Genomic DNA, 12,593 nt, shown 5'->3' with positions numbered 1-12,593 from the left:
TTATCTTTCTTATCGGGCTGAAAAGTTAGAAAAGGGGGAGCTCACACGTAAGAAGGAATAGCCACATGTGGCTATATTTTCGGATATATTTGGTTTACCAACCATTTGGAAGAGAGCAGTAATACTCATCCTTAATATTGTGTCATAATTTACACGTCGCCATGTAGGTTGCATTAGTAAGCATTGCTATAAGTCACTTCATGTATGACATCTGTAATAATTTTATGACACCTTTAAGAGCTACATATAGCCGTAATGATTGGCTTGAGTGTATATATACTGACCATTAGTTTACCCCCACTATTTGTAATCTCTTTTTGTTTTATATCATGGAGACCAACTAGGTCATGCAATTTCCCACTTCTTTTTTTTTTTTTTTATGTTTGTAGTATGGGATTTTATTAACTGTCCCTAAAACCTTTATATTACTATTTATACTTCTCGATGGATTTATGTAACTCACATATATCATCTCTTTAAATTTCATAACTTGTACTTCATATATATATTTATGACCTACTAATAGTTTCTATTATGATATGCAGAATGAAGCGAACCCACAGGATATGCCTTTCGCGCCAATCTCACCGTCGCCTGTGGATTCCAATCCGTTGAACCTCGAAGGCCCATCGGATTTGGTTTTTGGCTCGCTTCAAAATTTCAACATTAAAGAAGAGCCAGTTGACCCTAATGATTATGTGTCCCATGCATCATGGTCCAAAAGGCGATACCAAGAAGTCACTCAGATTAACTATGATCTTAGTTGCCGTTTGGAAAGGATAACTCATCAACACAATGTGCTCGAACGTGAAAATCTGGAGCTTCGTAGCATGGTCTCCTCCCCCGAAGAGGATCTTGGAGTGTCACGTCAAGAGAATAGTTGGCTCTCTTCTGAAAAGGAGAGACAACGGGTTCAAATATATAACATGGATCAAGAGATTATATACCTCCGCCAGTTGATCGGAAGTCGCTTCACTTAACGGCTATCTGGGACTTTGTAGTTGCTGCTGTAATGTCTTGCAAGTTCTCCTTTAGGGCTTTACCAGTCCACTTTTCCCATTAGTGAGATTTTGCAAGTTTCGGCTTTATAAAATACGTGATATATTCACTAAGTAGCAACCATGTATGCCTCCTATGTAAAATATTTGGTTATGTTATGGAAGTTATTTTCGTTTCTTATTCTTACATGGTTATTTGTTATAGTGTTTTAACTTCTATCAAGATGCAAAAGACGTTAGTAGCTAGGAGTACCAAATATCGTTGACATACTTCTGTCTCAGTAACTATTTTGCAAACCTCATGTATATATAAAAAGTTGCCATGCCTAGCTGTATTATGGGGTCTTCATAGTGTTTTTCAAAATCAACTTTGAAATTTAGTGTATGTGTGCTGAAATGTCAGGTGACTCTCAACATCATAGACGGGAACCATATTTAATGGTACTCCAATATTGGAAACTTTTACGAGTAATTTCTTTCGATACCAATGAAAAAGACTACATCCCACATATTATATTTGTGAGAGATGATTGTACAACTTGAAATAAGGACCACATACCATTATTATTATTATTATTATTATTATTATTATTTATTTGTTTATCTTATTTATTTATATATTTATATATTTATTATTTATATATTTTTTTATATCATTATTATTTATGTATATATTTTTATTTAGTATTCAAAACGTTTTCGTAATCAGTATTGATTATTACTATTAATCAATACAATTATTGTGAATGGCGTTATACTTAAATGTAGAATTCTCTTGTTTCATTATACATCTTTCGTACATAATGTTATAATATTCATATACAGAATACTGTATAGCATTGATACATTTATCGTGTATTTTACGGTATTCTCACCCTTTAATGTCAGGCTTTTTCGCATGTGCTTGTCGACATCTTATTATAATCCCGTAGGAGTCTTTATTGAATAAAGATTTACATGGTAGATGTGTGTGAAATACATATCAACAATTAGGACCACCCTTTTATTTATTGGGTTATGAATAGTAATACCCAGGGATGGTTTAAAAATATTATTTGTCTCTTGGACAACTTAAAAGTGGAACTTGCGTAAGTTACTGATATGCCACATGCGCGGGATCATCTGTCCTTTCAAATTTGCTATGGTGTATGTTCCCGGGCCTTTGATGCTGATTATTTGATATGGACCTTCCCAATTTAGATCTAATTTCTTTAGCCCTTCTTTTTTGCTTGCTTCGTTTTTCCTTAGGACGAAGTCCCCAACTTTGAGATGTTTGTATTTCACTCTGCTGTTATAGTATCTTTCTATTTGCGTTTTGTATTTGGCATTGAGTATTGCTGCCATCTCACGTCGTTCTTCCACCAAATCGAGATTAAGGAGTAAGTTTGTGTCATTTGTAGTTTGGTCAAAGTGGCTGATACGGTAAGTGGGAAGGCCTATTTCTGGTGGTAATACTGCTTCTGAGCCATATACAAGACTGAAGGGAGTGCAACCGGAGGCTGTTTTCGCTGTGGTTCTGTATGCCCATAAGACATTTCGTAATTCCTCTACCCATTGTCCTTTTGCCTTGTTTAGCCTTGTTTTGAGGCCTTGTAGGATGGTGCGGTTAGTTACCATTGTTTGACCGTTGGCTTGTGGATGTGCGACTGAAGTGAATTGTTGTCTTATTTTAAGCTCTTCACACCACTCCCGAAATGGGTTATTCGCAAATTGCTTGCCGTTGTCACTGATGATAACTCCTGGAATTCCATAACGACATACGATGTTGCGCCATATGAACTTGAGTATTTTATGTCCAGTTATTGTTGCTAGTGGCTTAGCTTCTGCCAATTTAGTAAAATAGTCGATTGCGACTACCAAGAATTTCACTTTTCCTGGTGCTTCTGGGAATGGTCCCACGATATCAATTCCCCATTGATAGAACGACCATGGACTTGAAATACTTGTCAAGTCGTGTTGGGGTGGACGTATGATAGGAGCATGTCATTGGCAATTATCACAATTGTCGACAATCTTTGTTACATCGCGGTACATTGTCGGCCAAAAATATCCTAGCCTTGCTGCTTTTTGTGCAATGCTTCGTGCTCTAGCGTGTGCCCCGCATGATCCAAAGTGCGCTTCTCGCAAAACGTAGTCAGCTTTTTTGGATGTTACATATCGCAACCATAGAGTCAAATAGCTTTTTTTGTACAATATATCTTGCTTTATTGAGTACTATGGCGCTTTGATTCTTATTTTCCGTGCTTCATTTGTATCAGTCGGCAAGTTCCCATTTTTCAAGTAATCTATGATCGGATCCATCCAGCTGTTTGTTTTTTCGGTTGAGTTGACTAGTTTGACTTCTATGCTTCTTGTTGGGACAACTTCTACCAAAACATTCTTTGTTAAATGACTAACTGAGGAAGATGCCAGTTTGCTGAGGGCGTCTGCTCTCTTGTTTTTTGACCTAAGAACTTGTGTTATTGTGAATGTATCGAAAGATTTTCTTAGATCTGTCACTTTTTTCAAGTACTTCTGCATGACTCCTTCCCTAGCCACGTAATCCCCGTTTACCTGGTTGACAATTAACAAAGAGTCAGTATATGCATGCATATGTTTTGTTTCCATCTGAATTGCTAGCTGAAGACCCGAAATCAGAGCTTCATATCCGGCTTCATTGTTTGAGGTTCTGAAGTTAAAGCGGAGAGCATAAGTTATTTCTTGACTAACTGGATCAGTTAAAATCAACCCTGCTCCGGATCCGTCGATGCTGGAGGCCCCATCTGTGAATAGAGTCCATGTCGTGTTAGGAGATCTGCTTGATTGGTGATCTGTCTCTTGTGGCTTGCTGGTGGTGACAGTTGGCGCTTCTGCTAAAAAATCTGCCAATATTTGTCCTTTTAATGCGGTGCATGGCTTGTATATGATCTCGTGTTCCCCTAATTCGATTGCCCATTTAGCCAGTCGTCCAGAATTTTTAGGCTTGAGGAGGACCTGTCTGATTGGTTGATCGGTCATAACACATATTGTGTGTGCTTGAAAATATCTACGTAGCCTACGTGCAGTGTGTACCAGAGATAGAGCCAAATTTTCCAGATTTGCATAGTTTATTTTTGGTCCCTGGAGAGCGCGACTGATAAAGTATATAAGCTTTTAAGTATTCTGACGTTCTGCTAAGAGAACCGCACTAACAACTTCTTCTGTAGCTGCTAGGTAAAGGATTAATGTTTCACCTGGCCGTGGAGCTGTTAATGCCGGCAGGGATTGAAGGTGTGCTTTAAGTTCTTGAAATGCTGCTTCTGCTTCTGTGCTCCATTTGAAATCTTTTTTATTTAAACAACCATTGAGAGTTTTGAAAAATGGTAGGGCTCTTTCTGCAGACTTTGCTAAGAAACGTCCTAGTGCTGCTAATCTCCCATTTAAAGCTTGGACATCTTGCAAAGTATTTGGGGATGCCATGTTAACTATTGCTTGAATCTTTTCTGGATTAGCTTGTATCACCTCATTAGTGACCATGTACCCTAAAAATTTTCCGCTTTCCATGCCAAATGTGCATTTTCCTGGATTTAATTTCATGTTAGCCTTGCGCAACGTGTCAAATGTCTGAAATTAAGTTGCCTTCATATCAGGATTTCACCACCATATCATCTACATATATTTCAATGTTTCGACCCAGTTGGTTAGAAAAAATGTTGTCCATTAATCGTTGGTACATGGCACCTTCATTTTTTAGTCCAAATGGCATTTTCTCATAACAAAAAGTCCCGTGTTCGGTGTGGAAAGATGTTTTTTCCTCATCCTCTTTTGCCATACGTATCTGGTGATAACCTTTATATGCATCGAGGAAACACTTCAACTTATATCACTCAAGAGATTATATTTTCTGATCAATTTCTAGTAATGGGTAACTGTCTTTTGGACAAGCTTTGTTCAAGTTTGTAAAATCGATGCACATTCGCCATGTACCATCTACCTTTTTTACCATGACGGGGTTGGATACCCACTTAGGAAAAAACACAGCCCTTAAAATCCGTGCCTCGACCAATTTTGTGACCTCTGCGGTTATGGCCTCATTTCTCTCTTTTGCAAGTACACGTTTCTTTTGCCAAACCGGAAACGTTCGGGGATGAACATTAAGCTTATGTTCTGCCAGCTCTCGAGGTACACCAGTCATATCTGCGGGCGTCCAAGCAAAGACATCTTTGTTGGAACATAAGAATTCATAGAGTTGTTGTTTGAGGGTTCTTGGAAGGTTTGTAGATATGGAAACTGCTTGTTTTGGAGATGACTCGTTGATTATTAATTTCTCCGTATCCCCCGTACGACAGGATGAATCTGGATGGTCTCTTTTCCTAGAAACTTGGTTACAAGTGCGGTGTTGGAGTGGTTCACCCCTAACGATGGCAATGCCATGTTCCGTGGATAACTTCATGATTGAATGTAGGGTGGATGCTACTACGCCAAATTTCCTTATTCCTGGGCATCCTAAAATGACGTTGTAGGGTAAAGGGGCCCTGATTATCATGAAGTTGGTTTTTATTGTCTTGCTCATTTCACCACGATAATCATATAAGGTAACTGGTAGGATAATCGTGCCTAAAGGCCATGATACTTGACCAGCAAATCCAACAAGTGGTGCTGTCGGTGGCCGCATTGTTGCCTTTTCCTCTGCAGTGAGCTGCTCGAAACAATGTTTATACATGATTTCAGCTGAACTGCCTCCGTCAACATATATCCGGTGAATTTGTGTAGTGCCAATAACTGCCTTGACTATTAATGGGTCGTCACCTGTGCAATGTTTGGGTATCGGGTCTTCATTGGAAAAGGTGATATCTGGAATTTGTACTATAGAGAATGCGACGTTTTTGCACGTATGTTGAATCATATGTATTTCATTCTTGGTTCTCGTGTTGTCGCCAATGTTTTGGTTCCATTCGAGTTGTGGAAAACGGGTGCCAGCAGACCCTGAGGGTTTGTTTGCTTGTCCGTGGTTATAAGCCTTCGCTTCTTTGGCTAGGTGAGCCATTCTTCCATTTCGGATGCATGCTTCAATTTCTTTTCGAAGATCTATGCAATCGTTAGCGTCATGGCCATGATCTTCATGAAAGTCGCAGTATTTCGTGCGATCTCTTTTATTCGCTGGTGTGAACATTTTCGGCGGTGGTCGTAATAGCATTTTTCCTTCTGCGGTTGCTAGTATTTCTGCAGGAGTCTTTATGAGGGCAGTAAAAGTGTCTCGTGAAAGGTATGGTCGATCGTTGTGCCTAGGGGAAGGTCTGAAAACATTCTTCTCTCTGCCTCCTAGGGAGGTCTCGATATGTTGCATGTAGCTTCGAATCATGACTTTGACGTCGAGGATCACGCAAGCGATTTTCATTATTAGCATCTTCCGCTCGTATGAAGTTCTTGGTTTGAATAAAAAGGTCTTCCAAAGACGTCGGTGGTCGGGCGATAAGATCTTTGAATAGTCTTCCAGGGCGAAGACCACTGATAAAAGCCCCGCATACCATGGCATCCGAACAATCTGCCATATGTAGCGTTTCTTTGCTAATCGATCTACATAGTCTTTTAATGATTCCTCAGGTCTCTGTCTTATACCCAAGATTTCTGCTTGAGTTTTCTGAAACCTTCTTTACTGAAGAAAGTTTGCTCTAAATTTGTCTATTAACTGGTGGAAGCCATCGATGCTTCCATGTGCTAGGTTATCATACCAGAATCTTGCTGCTCCGCATAGTGCGATATGAAAAAATCTACACAATGCTGGTTCTGGTAGCTTGTGCACATCCATTGTTCCCATAAACACTGTGAGGTGATCATCGGGATCAGTTGTCCTGTCATATGGATGCAGGTTGGTTGGGACTTTTAGGCCATCAGGCATGTTATAGTCACGGATTCGCTTTATGAAAGGTGAAGCCACCAAGTATCTAACGTCTCTATCTGGCTCTTTGAATACAAAAGGCTCATGGTAAAAGTCGGTATTTGGCGTGATTTTTCCTTTCAGGGGCACCGCAGCACCCAAGGTGGTACGAGCTCTTGCTTGGTCTGTGCTATCGCTTTCGATAAACAAGTTATCTTTGGTTCTTCCTGGGTTCATGTCACCCGAATCAGAGTTTCGTGGCTCAACGATCAAGGGATCGACCTCTGTGGGTAAGGGTTGGGGGGAAAGGTCTTTCAGCTTTTGGGCCAGTTCGGAGTACAAGGTGTGAATTTGATGATACGTCGATTAACACCTACGGTTCGGGGAGTATGTAATCTAATATCATTATATAAATAAAGAGAGTTATGTGGGTCCCATGCTACCTAGAATGGGGGAGTGTGAGGAAGATTAAGATATTTGGGTGACGATTCCCTATTGGTAACCGTATTATGTATACGGTTTTACGCCATCCAATCTTTTGAGGGTAGTGACTGTGTTAACAATGTTTAGAGAGATGGGAGTTTAAGTATTCTCTCTGATGGAGTTTTCTTGTTCCTTTCCTCTTGTCTTTCCATCTCGTCTGCTGTCACTATTTATAGTGAATGTCCGAAATCTTTGGAAAGATTTTATTCATTTTGTATAGATTTTATTCCGATTTTATTCATTTCCAAAGATTATAACTTTTGGATAGATTTTATTCTTTTTGGATAAATTTTATTCTTTTCTAAAGATTTTTTTTCTTTTGGATATATTTTATTCTAATTTTATTCTTTTCCAAAGATTTAATTCCTTTTGGATAGATTTTATTCTTTTCCAAAGATTTAATTCCTTTTGAATATATTTTATTCATTTTAGATAGATTTCATTCGTACATATATACTATTATATCGTAGGGGTGAGTTATTTATAGTACAAACATTTAAAAAAGTACAAAAAGTACATGTCTAAGTTAACTTACATATGCTTGTTCCTTCCGTCTCCGACCACCACCACCACCACCACCATTATCATCTCTGACCACCACCATGATTCTCCGGCGACGGCGACCATCTCCGGCGAGACTTACACATGTGTAACTACAACTTACACATGTGTAAGTTAACTTTCCGGCGAGAATCAGGTTCGTTTTCGGGTGGATACGGTACGGGCCAGAGACCCTCATCCGTTCTAAGCTGAACGTCAAGGGACGCATATGGGAATCGTATGGATTTGATGGGCGGCGATCCAAGAGATGGTGACGGTTTGCTACGGTACGGGCGAAGCCCTTGATGCCGGCGCCGGCGCCGTGGTTGGGGTGGTCGGAGATGATGGTGGCTGGTGGTGATTGTCTTGCGAAGGAAATAACCTAGAAATTTTAGACTCTAAAATGCTAAAAAAAAAAAGTTGTACTTACATATGTGTAAGTTAGTTACACATGTGTAACTCTCGCCGGAGATGGTCGCCGTCGCCGGAGGATCATAGTGGTTGTCGGAGATGATCATGGTGGTGGTGGTCGGAGATGGAAGGAAGAAGGAAGAAAAAAGAGGAAAATACCTTGTACTTTTTGTACTTTTTTAAATCCTTGTACTGAATAACTTTTCTCTTATATCGTATGTATACCATTAGATATTGTAGGTTTGTTTACATAAAAAATGTTCCTCCCTCTGTGTAGAGCGATTTTGTCTTTCGGGTAGCCGCACCGCCTCTATAAACCTGGTGAGTTCCCTTAAGAGAACGTTTTTGAAAAATACTGTATATTAATTAACTTTGACTTTTAAAATTTTTTCGCAACTTTTTTGATGGTAATTTTTTATTTTATTTTTATGTACCGAAACCCAGTCAAAACTCAAAACATGACTGTTCAAGTGTGTTCATGAGTCATGACAGAGTTTTTGAGCCCAAAAAACCTGAAAACCCTCTTTGAGCCTGAGGAGCCGAGGAGGACCTACCGCTATGTGTTCTCTCCGGAATTCACATTTGATTTCTTCCTGATCGAACTGGGTTTTCAATTTTTCAAAAGATCGAATTCAGAAAACAAAATCTTAAAAATATAACCAAATATCTTTTTTTCTTTTTTGCAATTTTGGAAGAAAAATGCTACAAAAGATACCAAAATCTTATTTACGGGATCTTTCCACTTTGCGGATCCCAAAACATGGGAATACACTTGTTAGAATCATAACAACAAAGTCTAGTTTTGCTTCCAATACATTATTTGTATCGAAAAACGATTCACATGAAATAAACCGAATGTTAACACACTTTCAAAATAATGTAACATGTATTAACAAAATTCATGCTAAGATAATCACTGCAGGTTATGCCCAGAATGTTTTTATCGGGTCTAAGCTTATTGGAGTGTATTCCGACCTGGGTACGTTATACACGAAAGACGCACGTAAGGTGTTTGATCATATGCCTGAGCGAGATATTGTAATGTGGAACACGATGATTCAAGGTTATGCCAATTCGGGTTTGTCTAATGAAGCGTTGGATGTGTTTAAGGAGATGTTGGAACGAGGTGTGGTTTTGGATAAGTACACGTTTACGTTTGTGTTAAAAGCGTGTGGTGTTGAGAAAGATGGAATGACGGGTCGTGTTATTCATGGGCGTGTCGTGAAATGTGGGTTCTGTTTAGATGTGTTTGTTGGGAATGCTCTTGTTTCGTTATATGTAAAGTGTCGAGCAATTGAGGCGTGTGGAAGGGTGTTTGATGAGATTCCGCTTAAGGATGTTGTTAGTTGGAATACCATGATTTCAGGATGTGTGAGTAATGGTTATGTTATTGAAGCTCTTGAGTTTTTTTATAGTTTGCTACATGATGAATTGTTTAGCACGCCGGATCATGCCACGATTGTTAGTGTTCTGCCTGCTTGTGCTCAAGCAGCTGAGATTCGGATTGGGTTTTGGATCCATTGTTTCACCATAAAAACAGGATTGGAAAATGACGCTATGGTGGGGAGTGGTCTTATTGCTATGTATGGAAACTGTGGTCATTTAGATTATGCACGTCGTATATTTGACTATATGTCGAAACAAAACATCATTGTGTGGACTGCTATGATGAGGGGCTATGGAATGCACGGCAACCCACAAGAAGCGCTTGATCTTTTCTCAAGATTCTTGAAAGATGGATTACATCCAGACGGGGTTGTGTTTTTATGCTTGTTATCCACATGTAGTCATGCAGGGCTAGTTACAAGAGGGCGTGAAATCTTCAAACAGATGGAAGAGTATGGTGTCGAGAAAGGTCATGAGCATTACGCTTGTATGGTTGATCTATTTGGGAGAGCTGGTTTGCTTATGGAGGCAGTTGAGTTTATTAAATCAATGCCTATGTCACCAGGGACTAATGTCTATGGCGCCCTTCTTGGTGCATGCAAAATGCATAATAATATTGAACTTGCTGAAGTTGTTGCAGAGAAATTGTTTCTCTTGGATCCAAACAGTGGTGGCAGATATGTAACTTTGGCTAAGATATATGGAGATGGTGGCCGATTGAAAGATGCTGCAGCGGTGAGGAAGGTGATGGTAAGGAAAAGTATCAAGAAGCAGTTTGGATTTAGTTCGATCAAGGTTGATAGTGTATTTCATACATTTGGGGCAGAGGATGAAAGAAATCATAGAACAACAGAGGTTTTTGAGACACTTGCAGGTCTTGATAAGTTATTGGCAGAACCAGTTTGAAACACATTGTTGAAGTGTTCAGATAATACGAAATTGCAAAACTGGCAGGTTAACGAAAAAAAGAAAAAAAAAGAAAAATGGGTGCTTTGGTGTCGTATGAGTTGCATTTGATAGACGACTAACTGAAATACCAAGTCTTCGTTTTTTTACGCCAAGATTTTTTCCTATACTAACCAGAATTTTACCTATTCATTCTAAACACTTACATAAACCGTTAGCAATCTTCAACCTTTTCTACTCTTCATCCCAACTTTTAAATTCCATATTTTTTTTTTACACAAATAGCACTCACTGGAACATAAAGAATTAGGGTTGGGGATTAAGTTTTTATGATGTGGGGCATATGCTGAAATATAAATTCCAATGGTTGAATTTTATAACCATTTTTGTTACATATCCTAAAATATAAATTACCTGACCATTTGCAACATTTACATATGCATAATACAAAGTACTATTTCAATTTACTCATCCTTCTCTATCTTCGTTTAGAACTTTAACTTTTATGTTCACATTTTGTATATATATGTAATGCTAGCTCCTATTTTTAGATTTAATATATGCTTACTAATGTTATGTGGATCACGTTATAACTGTCATGTATAATAAGGAAAATGCAGGTTCAAAGTATTTTAAAATAATATCTTTTAATTTGGCAGCTGGGTTAACATCATACGAGTTTGCATAAGTTAAATTGCAACCATAGAAGATTGCACACCCTACTGTCCATAGAAGATTATGGTGTCCCTTAACTGACGAGCAAAAGAGGAACCCACGACAAAGAGGAACCCATGACGTTCTTCTGATTGTACACATTGGTGCCTTCCCGGAGTTACTGATATTTGGAATGAGCTTCTACTGGCTTACACTTTCCCAACAACAAAAAGCGTTAGTAAAAAGAATGTTAGAAAGCCTAGAAGACGCGCGCTAACAAATATTTGTGTTATGGATTGCATACAACTATGTAATATATGTAGGAAAACCGTTCACAAAATACAAATTTTAATCAAAACTTACTTCGAATGACAATAAGGAAATTACAAGGAAAGAAACTACAATAACATAAATTAAACTTACAAAAATAAGAACAAAGAAACGGCTACTCAGAAATTCTGTATAACAAAGGTCCCTTAAAACAGATTTAAGGCCACCTAGGTGAACATGTGTGTTTCTAAGAGTACAACAATCGAAGCATTGAGCCATGTAGCTAAGTCGAGTTCAAATCCAAGCTGAATTTAGCTAAAATGAAAAGTAACTTTAAAGCGGCTCGCGAAAATGCAAAGTGCGCTATTAAACGCTACATTATGCCGAATATTAGTTTGCAATATTATTAGTATTCAATTTTTATTTCGGTTGATATTTATTATTATGGATTATTTTTCATTTGACTTTTTATTTTCAATTATTTTGAAAATTTAGCTTTAGTTGTGTTTGGAATTTATATTTTCTTAATATGTTATAATATTATACTGTTAAATTTCCTTAATGTATAATAACTTCTTCATCAAAGAATCCATGTCATCTCAGTTTTTTAAACTATATAATGTTTTCGAAAACAAGTTGTAAATTTTATTAGTATATAAACACAAATAAAATATCTCCCGGAGCAACAGTACAAATAACACATTTTCATTTTAAATTAAAAATGGATCGTTTCTTGGAGGTCCGGTTAGAACCGTTGACCGGTTTGACGGCCTGTTTTGAAAACATTGAAAATTTGGTGTCGTGTCCTCCAAGTATAACTTGTCTAGTTGAGCTTGTCCAGTTGCAGTAGTTCCCCTCCGGTGAAGATGGATTCCTTGTCCGTCCCCAGAGTAGGTTTTGGTTTTGGTCTGCTATTCGTCTTGTTGATCAAAAGCATTAGATCCGGGAACTTGACCCTTAAAGGCTTTTCTCCATTCCAATTTCCATCCACCCAAAAATTGAAAACCCTAACCCTAAAAGAAGAAGAGACAACTACTGGTACTATTTCATTCCAATTTCCAAATGAAATCATACAAGAAATCCTTTCCAGACTCCCCATCAAACCCATT

At 38.3% G+C, this 12,593-nt stretch overlaps 1 pseudogene; it reads left to right on the top strand.

Annotated features, from left to right (window-relative positions):
- Positions 1-8,743: 8,743 nt before the first annotated feature.
- LOC122589721 lies at positions 8,744-11,131 on the top strand (annotated as a pseudogene).
- Positions 11,132-12,593: the final 1,462 nt, after the last annotated feature.

This window comes from Erigeron canadensis, chromosome 2 (assembly GCF_010389155.1).
Source record: "Erigeron canadensis isolate Cc75 chromosome 2, C_canadensis_v1, whole genome shotgun sequence".
Lineage (NCBI taxonomy): Eukaryota > Viridiplantae > Streptophyta > Magnoliopsida > Asterales > Asteraceae > Erigeron > Erigeron canadensis.
The sequence above is the reverse complement of the archived record's forward strand: the minus strand, read 5'-3'. Positions and strand labels throughout refer to the sequence as shown.